We start from the raw sequence: 9,954 nt of genomic DNA on the forward strand, positions 1-9,954 counted from the left end.
TTTTTTCCTTTTTTTTTTTTTTTTTTGGTAGCAGGGATCAAACTTGGGACCTGGCGCTTGTGAGGCAGGCGGCGGCACCACTGAGCTAAATCCCCAGCCCTTGATTACCTTTTTGATGGCAGGGTCCCAGTGAGGTGCAGGGCCTGACAAGGCCAGAGACAGGTACTCGAGACCTCACCCAAGTGGCTCACAGCAGACCCAGGCTCAGGACCACCTGGTAAACCATTACTCCGTTAATCACAAGAAAGGCTTCGTTCATTGATTGTTTTCTTGCTGTGCTAGGGGTGGAGCCCAGGGCCTCACTGGTCAGAGCTACATGCCAGACCCAGGTCCCCAGCTTTCTCTCACAGTCAGGGTCACCTGACAGGAGGCTAGGGTGCAGCTCAGTGGGAGCGCTCACCTAGCGCCCGCAAGGCCCTGGGCTCCATCCCTGCCAACACAGACACAGACACAGACACACACACAGAGACACACAGAGACACACAGAGACACAGACAAATACACCGGGTCAGCATGAGGTTCGGGGAGGACACATCGCATTCAAACCACAGTGCCCCCCATGTGGCTGCCTTTCCCTCACGGCTGTATCCTCAGACCCCTTTCCCATGAAGGGCCGTGCTCAAATCCTTGTCTCAAGCTCTGTAGTTGGCGGAAGACGGCCCAAGGATATCTAAGGCCACCTTTACCCAGCACGGCAAAACTATAATCCTTAATTCCCTCCTAAATTCTGGTCAAATCTGCTGCATTTGTTATCTATTGATGTGTTACAAATTAAACCAAAACGTGGGGGGGGGGAGTGTTGAAATAGGGCTTATGCAGCCCAGGCTGGCCTCCCTCCAACTCAAGATCCTCCTGCCTCAGCCTGCAGAGTGCTGGGATTATAGGCATGTGCCCCCACCCCTTGCTGTCCGTAGGAACTGTAAAATAGAGTCACACACATATCATTTAATGACAGGGTTACACTTGGAGAAATGGTGAGCCTGTCATTTTTCAACATCCTGCAGGCTCCCTGTGGCCTCTTGATGCAATCAAGACATAGATGGGAGAGGCACAAGGGCTGAGCTGCTGCCATTACACAGCACGTTACATCATAGCGACCTTTGCCGTGAGAAGGGGCGCCTGATGGAAAGTATAGTATAAACTGGGCATGGAGGGCACACCTGTCATCCTAGCACTCAGGAGGCTGAGGCAGGAAGATTGCCTGAGTTCAAGGCCAGCCTGGACTACACAGTGAGACCCTGTCTCAAAATACCTAACAAGTAGACGTTTTTTATTATCATTATCAAGTAGGATGTACTACACATAATTATCTGTGCTACACTTTTGTTTGGTTTTGAGACACTATGTAACCTAGGCTGGACTTGAACTTGCTATCCTCCTGCCTCAGCCTCCAGAATGTTTAGATTACAGATATTTGCCACCTGGCCAAACTTTTACACAACTGGCAGCACAGTAGGTTTGTTTACCCCAGCACCATCACAGACACACAGAGAGGAATCCCTGAGCTGTGATGTTGCTATGGCAATGGTGTCAGTCCTAGGGAACGGCCGTCCTCTGTGTGATCTGCAGTTGCCCAACACACCCGATGCAGTGTGACTGTACACACGGAAGGGGTGAGCTCTGCGGTCAGGAAATGGGGGTGGCTGTGTGCCCTGCTTTAGGGCCTCTCTCAGTTGCACTCCAAGTGTCAGCGGAGGTTCAACTGGGGAAGTTTGTTTTTGTTTACTTTTGTTCTTTTGAGACAGGGTCTCAATTAATATATGTAGCCCAGGCTGGCCTTGAATTTATGGTGATCCTCCTGCCTCAGCCTCCTGAGTGCTGGGATTTCAGGCGTGTGTGCCACCACACCCTCAACTGGGGCGGTTTTCAAAGAGCCGCTTCCAAGCTCACACACATGGTGTCTGGAGTCAGGTCCTTACAGGCTGCTGTCCAGAGGCCACCGGATTCCCTGACCCATGGCCCTCAGCCCAGGCTGGCCTTGAATTTATGGTGATCCTCCTGCCTCAGCCTCCTGAGTGCTGGGATTTCAGGCGTGTGTGCCACCACACCCTCAACTGGGGCGGTTTTCAAAGAGCCGCTTCCAAGCTCACACACATGGTGTCTGGAGTCAGGTCCTTACAGGCTGCTGTCCAGAGGCCACCGGATTCCCTGACCCATGGCCCTCTCCAGGGGACAACTCCTAACACTGCAGCTGGCACAAGAGGGAGACAGAGGCACAGACAGAGACAGGGAGAAAGAGCTGGGGAGAAGGACCGAAGGCTGGCTCTTTCCTACCTCATTCTCAGAAGCAACACCCATCACTGGTCACAAGTCTCTGGGTCTGGTCTACTGCAGGAGAGAGGATCGTGTGGGGGCGGCTGCCAGGAAGTGGGATCGTGGGAGAGTCAGCTACAATAAAGGGCTCACAGCTGGGACTCATTTGGCTTTTTTTTTTTATTTTTTGTTTTTTTTTGGTAGAGGGCTCGAACTTGGGACCTTGTGTTTGTGAGGCAGGCGGTGGAACCACTCAGCTAAATTCCCTCCCAGCCCCTCATTTTACTTTTTACCACACTGGGTCTGAACCCAGGGCCTTCACACTGAGCTGCGTCCCCAGCCCCTTTTATTTTTTATATTTGAGACATGGCCTCGTTGCCCAGGCTGGACTGGAACCTCTGATCTGCCTGCCTCAGCCTCCTACAGGGCTGGGTGGTCCAGCCCCACTGGGAACACTAATCCTTTCCTTCCGGGGCCTTGGGAGACCCGGGGCTGAGGTCTTCATGAGCACAGAGCAGTTCCTGTTCACATGGCTCACTGTGTGGATTGAGGAGGCGTCTCTGGGGGGAGGAGGGGACTCAGAGCCCAGAGGGTGGGCACAGGGACAAAGTCACAGAGCCCAGTGGCCAGAGACACCGGGTGGGGGACCCGTGGCCGGGAGGAGGCTGGAGCAGACGCCAGCAGAGGAAGTGAGTGGGAGGCGGCCAGGCTGGACGATGCCTGCTGGGGTGGACACCAGGGAGAGGCCGCTGGGGACACAGCCTGGCCCTGCCCCTGCCCCAGAAGGAACGCGCCTGACGTGTCCGCATGAGGAGCACAGGCGGCTACTGCCCGGCCACTGCCCTATGAGCTCAGGACGAAGGAATCAGCTTCCCCGGGGAGCAGGCTTGGAGACAAAGCCCGGGAGGGACAACAGCAGAGGGTCCCAGGACACAGCGGGACATGGGGGAGGTCACGGTAGACTGCCGCAGCTCCTCAACCCCTCTGAACCTCAGGTTCCTCCCTATTTATGGCCCACGCTCAGGAGAAGTTCTTGTGTGGTGGTGCGTGCCTGTCAGTCATTTCAATTACTGAGGAGGCTGAGGTAGGAGGATTACAAGTTTGAGCCCGGCCTGGGCAATTTAGGGAGATCCTGCCTCAAAAGAAAAAAGGGTTAGGGGTGCAGCTCAGTGAGGAAAATACAATAAAATAATAAAAGAAATGGAGGGGGCTGGGGGCTTTGAACTCAGGGTAATTGCCCTGCCTCGGCCTCCTGAATGCTGGGATTATAGGTATGCACCACCATGCTGGGCTTTTATCTAAATTTATGCCTTTTCATCTTCTCTATCTGGCCCAGACCCACCATGTCCCTCTTGGACCAGTGCTGTCCCTTTCACCCTGACCTTCTGCCGCCTACCCCATGGTTCTGTCTGCTCACATCCCTCCTCTGCTCAAGAACCCTCCATGGCTCCCACTTACTCAGCACAAAAGCTGAAGCCAAAGATGAAAGGTCTCATAGTTCCTGCACCCTGTCCTATTACCACCCTGCTCTCTCCTCCCCTTTCTCCTCCTTGCTCACTCTCCACAGCTCCATAGCCCTCTTCCTGTTCTTGGCATGTCCTACCCCAGGACCTTTGCACCGGCTGACCTCCCTACTAGAGCTCCTCAGGGCTCCCTCAGCCTCAAACTTTACCTCCTCAGCGCCTTCCCTGCCCCCGTCTCTGAAAACTGTGCTCCACCCTTCACTGTTTTCTCAATACTATCGTGATATGAGCAGCAGTAGAGCTGACTTCTTGATCTTGCTTCCTGACTTTTTGATCTTGCTTCCGGCTGCTGCCACGGTGGGGATCTTTATCTGTCTGTTCCCCTCTGTGGCCCCAGGCTCAGAACACAGCCTGGAAGCCCGGACTCGTTGGCTCAGGGACCTGGTCGGTGCGGACCTGGTCTGTGAGCAGCACTGTTGCAACCTGCCACCCTTGTTAACTGGGTCTCGGGGTCACCAAGCCGTGGACACCCCCCCAGCACTGAGAAGACTTCATCCCCAAGTCCCTCCTCTGCGGTCTGTCCTCAGCCTCAGGCTACCCCTTGAGTGGCTTCTGGTCCCAGGCAGGGGCTGTGCTGCCCCTGGCAACAGCACAGAAATGGAATCTTACAACACAGTGCTGTGGGCCGGGGGTTGAGCTCAGTGGTTCCGCTGCCTGCCTCACAAGTGCAAGGCCCCGAGTTTGATCCCTGATAACAAAGAAACAAACAAACAAAAGAATGCCTTGGGTCCAGCTTCTTTCACTTGGCTTCTGTGTTTGCCATACCGAGGATTGGGAGTCAGGGAACACTAAGCTGCACCCCAGTCTTTTTATTATTATTTTGAGGCAGCCTTGCTAAGTTGCCCAGGCTGACCTCAAACTTCCGACCCTCCTGCCTCAGCCTCCCAGGTAGCTGGGAGGGCAGCTGTGAGCCTCCACACAGACTTATTTTTAATGTTTTGCTGAGTGATACCCACCGGGCTGCAATTGTCTTCCTGTTGGACCCTCGGGTTCTCCCTCTTGGCCAGGTGTGCAGTAGCGGTCACACCTAGTCAAGGGCCACATGTATACTTATTTTTATGTGGAGATGGGTCTCGCCATGTTGCCAAGGCCGGCCCTGGATTCCTCAGCTCAAGCGATCTTCCTGCCTCGGCCTCCAGAGTGGCCGGGACTACAGGCGTGCACCACTATTTCTCACAGATCAGTCAGGGGCAGCTGGGGTTCCCACTGTGCACGCCCTCATCAACAGGAAATGTTGTCAACCTAAGGTCTTGGCACTGCGTTCCTTCTGCTGTGCCAGGCCCAAGGCCCTAGTTCTTCTCATTCAGGTGTGAAGTGGCCCCTCCTGGTGCTTATTTATTAATTCGATCATTTAGCCTTTTTTTTGGGGGGGCAGATTCTCACTTTGCAGTTCATATGTAGTCCCGAACTCACTATGTAACCCAGGCTGGCCTCGAAACTCATAGCAATCCTCCTGCCTCAGCCTCCCAAGTGCTGGGGTTGTAGGTTTGTGCCATCATGCACAACTACTTGTGCTTAATTACCATCTAGGTATTCTGTTTGGCAAAGCATCTGATGAAATCTTTTGCCCACTTAAAATTTTTTTGTGTTATTATTAAGTTCTCTATATAGTCCTGTAAGAAGACATTCTTTTTTTTGAGACAGGGTCTCACTACATAGTTGAGACTGACCTGGAACTCACTATGTAGCCCAGGCTGGTCTCAAACTCACAGCGATCCTCCTGCCTCAGCCTCTCGAGTGCTGGGATTACACGCATGTGCCACCATGCCCAGTGAAGACATTCTTATTTAGAGAGTTTTTCAAATATGTATTTGGCTCCAATTTTTCCTTTCAGATATATGCTTTGCAAATACCTTCCATTTTCTGTGTCTGTCTTTTCATTTTCCTTATGTCTTTTTTTTTTTCTTCTTCTTCTTTGTGGTGCTGGGGAGGGAACCCAGGCCTTGAGCATGCTATTGAAGGACTTACCACCAAGCCAGAGGAAAATCTACAAGAGGCCATTTCTTTTTCTGTCTTTGTTGTTCCTTTTTTATTTTTATTTTGTATTGGGGGATTGAATCAGGAGATTTGCACTGAGCTACATCCTAACCCTCTTTTTATTTTAATTTCATTTTGAGACAGGGTCTCCTTAAGTCACTAAATTGCTGAGGCTGGACTCAAATTTGGGATCCTCCTGCCTCAGCCTCCCAAAGTGCTAGGATAACAGTCTTGAGCCATTGCACCTGGCAAAAATACCTCCTTTAATCGAGGGTGGTGGCATATGCCTATCATCTCAACACTCTGGGAGGCTGAGGCAAGAGGATCACAAATTTGAGTCCAGTCTGGGGAATTTAGTGAGTTAGACCTCATTTCAAAATTAAAAATACAGGGCCAGGGGTTTAGCTCAGTGGTTCCACCGCCTGCCTTGAAAGTGTAAGGACTTGAGTTCAATCCCTGGAACAAACAAAACAAAACAAAAATAAATGCAAAATAAAAAAGAGCTGGGGTGTAACTCAGGGTTGAGTGCTTGCCTAGAATACAGGAAGCCCTGGGTTCTATCCCCAGTACTGAAAACAAATGAAAAGGAAAAGGAAAGAGAGAAGGAAAAGGTGTGTGTGTGTGTGTGGAGGGCACTTCTGTTCCTGGCAGAGGAAGGGTTGGCTCTGCCTCCTCCCTCCTTTGAATCCCTCGCACAGCTCCAGCGCGCAGGGACCTCGGGCCATCAGCCGGCAAACAGGATGCCACCATCACCACACCCTCCCAGGGCCACCTTCCAAGTTCAGGGCCACATCAGCCCCGCGGCCCTCTGCTCCGCCCCTTGACGGCCTCAGCTGGACCGGGCCCCGACAGCCAAGCAGTGGTGATGTTGCCAGAGACCTCGGCGCTCTGAGTCTGGGTGGCCCTGCTCCCCTCCCCAAACCCGGCCCCCAGCCTCACCCTTTCCTGCCCACGTGGAGAGGCCAAAGCCAACACCTGCTGGGATGGGCGAACCCGCGCCTTCCTCCGCGAACATGAACGTGGGAAAGGCAACAAACCCAACTGCAGGAGGAATAAGGGGACCAGGGATGGAAAGTCCTGAGCCTGGGGTGAAAAGCAAGTGCATTTACAAATAAAATCTCAGCCTCCCAGATAGCTAGGACTACAGGCACGCGTCCAACTTCCGCATTTGCAACTTCAGCGCTCAGGGTTGGATAGAGCTCAGTGGCAGAGGCTGTCATGAGTCTCCCTAGAGTGTCAGCCCCGTCTCGTAGGCAGCTAGAACAGGGCCATGTACACAGCAGACACTCAGTAAACCTCAGCTGGATGAACTGTCACTTTCTCTGCCTCTTCCTTCCCCTCCCACTGCTCCATGGCGTAATATGGAGGAATCCACGTAACTCCCAACCTCCTAGACGTCAGATACGCTGAGTCCGTGTCACCCCCCAAAATCAAAGAATGAATTTGAAGGAACAACCGAGGTTGAGAGTAAGAAAAATTGGGCCAGGGATTTAGCTCAGTGGTGCCGCTGCCTGCCTTGCAAGCACAAGGTCTCAGGTTTGATCCCCAGGACCAGGAAAAAAAAAAAAAGAGAGAGAGTAAGAAAAATTTATTGAGAGAGATAGCTCCTGAGAGACAGGAGAGGACCTGAAAGTGGACGGCCACAGACTCCACTTCCCAGAGGAAGTTTTATAAAGCAAAATAGTGAGGTGGGTACAACGTGGCTCAAAACTCTGGTCAGCCAAGTATAGTCAAGATAACCAAGATATAGCCGCTTGGGTAACTGTGATCCAACGCGGAAGCAGGTCACACAGCAAGGGTGCGTGGAAAGGAGGAGGACCTTTTTAGGTCGGGCTGGTCAGGAAGTCCTGGTCACGCACCTGGATGACTTCGTCTAGCGAGACGCTATTAGCCCAGGTGGTACCGATGATAGTGTGACCCTCAGGTTACTCTCTCTCTCAGGGAGGCGGGCCGAGTCATTCTCCCTTTTCTTGAGGCCTGGCTTTCAACAGATGCCCCTCCAGCCACACCTGCAACGTGCTCTGATCTCATCTCTCCCCGGAGAGCCCCGTCTGACTGCCTAGAGTATTTCAACCTAACTTAGCTGTCTGTGTAAGCTATGACCCGTGCCTGGCCCAGTGATTGGCTCCTCAGCAACACGTGACCGCAGTCTGTCCAATGAGAGAGGCCCTGGGATTTTCTAAGTGGCCCCTACTGTGGCCATGGTGTCCCCAGCACTGGAGGATGAGGCTTTAGTAGAAAGTTTGGTGAACAGAGGGAGATGATTACTTTGAGCTCCCAGATCCAGCTGTGCCCGAAGCTAGCATACCTTCGACTGTTCCATGGGAGAAGCTAACAGATTCTATTTTCCTTCAAGCCTGTTTGATTTCGATTTTCACTTGTAACTGAAATAGCCCAGGTCTGTTTCCCCTCTTTAAATTTATATTTATTTCTTCATTACTGGGGATTCAACCCAGTGTTGTCGCACTGAGCTGGATCCCCAGTCCATCTTTTCGGTTCCCCCGCCATCTTTTAGTTTGTGAGACAGGGTCTTGCTAAATCTAGGAGGCCTCAAATTTGCCACCCTCCTGCCTCAGCTTCCTATAGTGCTGGGGTCACAAACATGCACCACTATTCCTAGCTTTTTGTTTTCCTGATCGCCCTGGGGATTGAACTAAGAGATGCACTAGCCCTAACTTACATCCCCAGTCCTCTTTTAATTATTTACTTTGAGACACTGTCTCGGTGAGTTGCCCAGGGCAGGCTCAAACTCGCAATCCTCCTGCCTCAGCCTCCTGAGCAGCTGGGATGACAAGCAAGTGCCCCTACGCCTGGTGCTCCCTCCTTTCTTCCTTCCTCCTCCTTCTGTCCTCCTCCCTCCCTTCTTTCTTTGGCACATCCTGGCCTGAGCCACCATCTCCCTCAAGCAGAGCTGACCCGACCCCACATTTCTGCCTTCCCACAAAACAGCCCAGGCCCTGCTGCCCCTCACTTCTCCTGCCCGAGTTCTTGGGACTCCTGAGTTCCCGTTCCCACTGGCCAGGCTTCGCCTCACCCACCCCGCTGGGTGCCTGTTTTGCTGGCACTGTTTTGTGCTGGTGACAAGCCACACAATCCCCTCCAAGCTGGGCCAGAGACCCCCGAATCCTCCCCCTGCTCAGAGAAGATGCTGTAGACTCGGCCCAGCCCGCAGCCCCCTCCTCCCCAACCCCCAGCACTCTGGAAGCCACTGTCACCAACTTGCTTTCCTGAGGAGGAAGCAGCCTGGTCACACAGTCAGGGCTTGTGTCATTGGCATAAAAGAGGAGGCCAGGTGAGGTGGTACAGGAGGCTGAGGTAGGAGGGTCAAAAGTTTGAGCCCAGCTTGCACAACTTAGATTGTCTCAAACTAAAAAAAATTTTTTAAAAGGGCTGGAACAGTACAAAGTACAGGAACTTTTATGACTCGCAGTGAAAGCAGGCCTACCAGGGAAATTTATAGCGGTGAGTTCCCATACCAGAAAAACAGAACCAGGCTCAGATAAACAACCTAATGTTCAACCTCAAGTTCCTAGAAAAAGAAGAGAAAGTCAAGCCCAAAGTTCATATGAGGGAGGAAATTATAAAAATCAGAGCAGAAATCGATGCAAGGGAGACTAAAAAAACAATGCAAAGAATCAATGTATCCAAGAATTTGTTCTTCTAAGATTAGATAAAATGGGCAAACCTTTAGCCAACCTTATCTAAAAAAGGTAAAAAAGACTCAAATGCCCCCAACTGGGAATGAAAAGGGTGAAATCACAACAGATCCTGCAGAAGTCCAGATCATCAATACCTACTTTGAGAACCTGTACTGTAATAAGATGGAAAACATAGAAGAAATGGACAGATTTCCAGATACATATGAATTCCCAAAGCTGAAACAAGAAGATATAAAAATTCTAAGTGAGCCAACATCAGCCAATGAAATTGAAGATGTAACTAAAAACTTACCAACAAAGAACAGTCCAGGCTCTGATAGATTCACTGCTGAATTCTAGAAGAAATTTAGAGAAGACCTAATGCTGCTACTTCTCAAACTCTTTAATGAAATTGAAAGGGAAGCAATACTCCAAAATCCATTCCTGGAAGCAAGCATTACCCTGACAACAAAACCAGAGAAGGATCCAACCAAGAAAGAGAACTACAGGGCAATCTTCCTAACAAATATAGGTGCAAAAATCCTCAATAAGATACTGGCAAA

The 9,954-nt window shown here is 51.4% G+C and overlaps 1 long non-coding RNA gene across 1 annotated transcript in view; it reads right to left on the reverse strand.

Moving 5' to 3' along the window:
- The window catches only part of LOC109117704, a 5,413-nt gene extending 3,100 nt beyond the window's left edge, over positions 1 to 2,313 (reverse strand). Inside the window, exons 1-2 of the long non-coding RNA XR_002025014.1 lie at positions 2,275 to 2,313; positions 109 to 214 (exon numbers count right to left, since the gene is read on the reverse strand). This is a non-coding gene — a long non-coding RNA (uncharacterized LOC109117704). The remainder of the gene's footprint in view (positions 1 to 108; positions 215 to 2,274) is intronic.
- Positions 2,314 to 9,954: the final 7,641 nt, after the last annotated feature.

Source organism: Fukomys damarensis, unplaced genomic scaffold (assembly GCF_012274545.1).
Source record: "Fukomys damarensis isolate Sample0158 unplaced genomic scaffold, DMR_v1.0_HiC HiC_scaffold_30, whole genome shotgun sequence".
NCBI classification, from domain to species: Eukaryota; Metazoa; Chordata; class Mammalia; order Rodentia; family Bathyergidae; genus Fukomys; species Fukomys damarensis.